The sequence below is a fragment of the Myotis brandtii genome, unplaced genomic scaffold (genome assembly GCF_000412655.1).
Source record: "Myotis brandtii unplaced genomic scaffold, ASM41265v1 scaffold466, whole genome shotgun sequence".
In the NCBI taxonomy this organism is placed as follows: Eukaryota; Metazoa; Chordata; class Mammalia; order Chiroptera; family Vespertilionidae; genus Myotis; species Myotis brandtii.
In genome coordinates this window covers 1,575,902-1,577,632 of record NW_005367809.1, presented here as the reverse complement: position 1 = coordinate 1,577,632, position 1,731 = coordinate 1,575,902, and positions in this window count along the sequence as shown.

Below are 1,731 nucleotides of genomic sequence, written 5' to 3'. Positions count from 1 at the left end.
TGAGACACGTGATGCTGGGCTGATGTTGTGGCGTTCACTGTGACGTTCGCTGCGCCAACTAGCAGTGGGGTATCTGAAGCTGGCTCGTAACCCGAATTTTAGCTCGCAACTCAAAGCAAAAAATCAGCCGAGAGACTGCTCGTATCTCGAAAAACTCGTTAGTCGGGACACTCGTAAGTCAAGGCCCCACTGTATATGTAATACTTTCAACAATAAAGAATTAAAAAAATTAAAACTAGAACTATCATATGAGCCAGTAAGCCACTTCTGGGTATTTATCTGAAGAAAACAAAAACACTAATTCAAACCAGAGGTATTGAAACATGGAACAGACTGACAAATCTCAGAGGGAAAGGGGGAGGGTGGTGGGGAGAGATTAACTAATAATCTCATATGCATACATGAATTACCTATGGACACAGAAAATAGGGTGGTGAAGGCCTGGGGTGGGGTGGGATCTGGGTGAAGGGGGCCAATGGGGGGAAAATAGGAGGACATCTGTAATACTCTCAACAATAAAGATTTTCAAAATGAAATAAATAAATAAATAAAATTGCATTTCTGATTTCTTCCAGAAATTTAAGCATTGGAAAGTAGTAATTTTTCTTTATTAAAACCAGATTCTCAGACTATATCAAAAAATTCAAGAGGAAAGCACACTTCCAAGCCCATTCTATGAAGCCAGCATTACCTTAATCCCAAAACCAGATAAAGACACTACAAAGAAAGAGAATTACAGGCCAGTATCACTGGTGAACATAGATGCTAACATCCTCAACAAAATTCTACCAAATGGGATCCAGCATTACATTAAAGAGAATATACAACATGACTAAGTGGGATTTATCCCAGGGATGCAAGGCTGGCACAATATCTACAGGTCAATAAACATGATACATCACATAAATTGAGAGACAAAAATCACATAATCATATCAATTGATGCAGAAAAGGCATTTGACAAAATCCAACACCCTTTCCTGATAAAAACTCTCAGCAAAATGGTAATGGAGGGATTATACCTCAAAATAATAAAAGCCTTATATGACAAACCTACAGCCAACATCATACTCAATGGGCAAAAACTAAAACCATTTTCCCTAAGAACAGGAATAAGACAGGGCTGCCCACTTTCCCCACTCCTGTTTTACATAGGACTGGAAGTGCTAGCCATAGCGATAAGACAAGAAGAAGAAATAAAAGGCATACAAATTGGAAAAGAAGAAGTAAAATTGTCATTATTTGCAGATGACATATTATATTTAAAAAACCCTCAAGTCTCCATCAAAAAAACTACTAGAACTAATAAATGAACTCAGCAATGTAGCAGGATACAAAATTAACACCTATATCAAAAAATTCAAGAGGAAAGCACACTTCCAAGCCCATTCTATGAAGCCAGCATTACCTTAATCCCAAAACCAGATAAAGACACTACAAAGAAAGAGAATTACAGGCCAGTATCACTGGTGAACATAGATGCTAACATCCTCAACAAAATTCTACCAAATGGGATCCAGCATTACATTAAAGAGAATATACAACATGACTAAGTGGGATTTATCCCAGGGATGCAAGGCTGGCACAATATCTACAGGTCAATAAACATGATACATCACATAAATTGAGAGACAAAAATCACATAATCATATCAATTGATGCAGAAAAGGCATTTGACAAAATCCAACACCCTTTCCTGATAAAAACTCTCAGCAAAATGGTAATGGAGGGA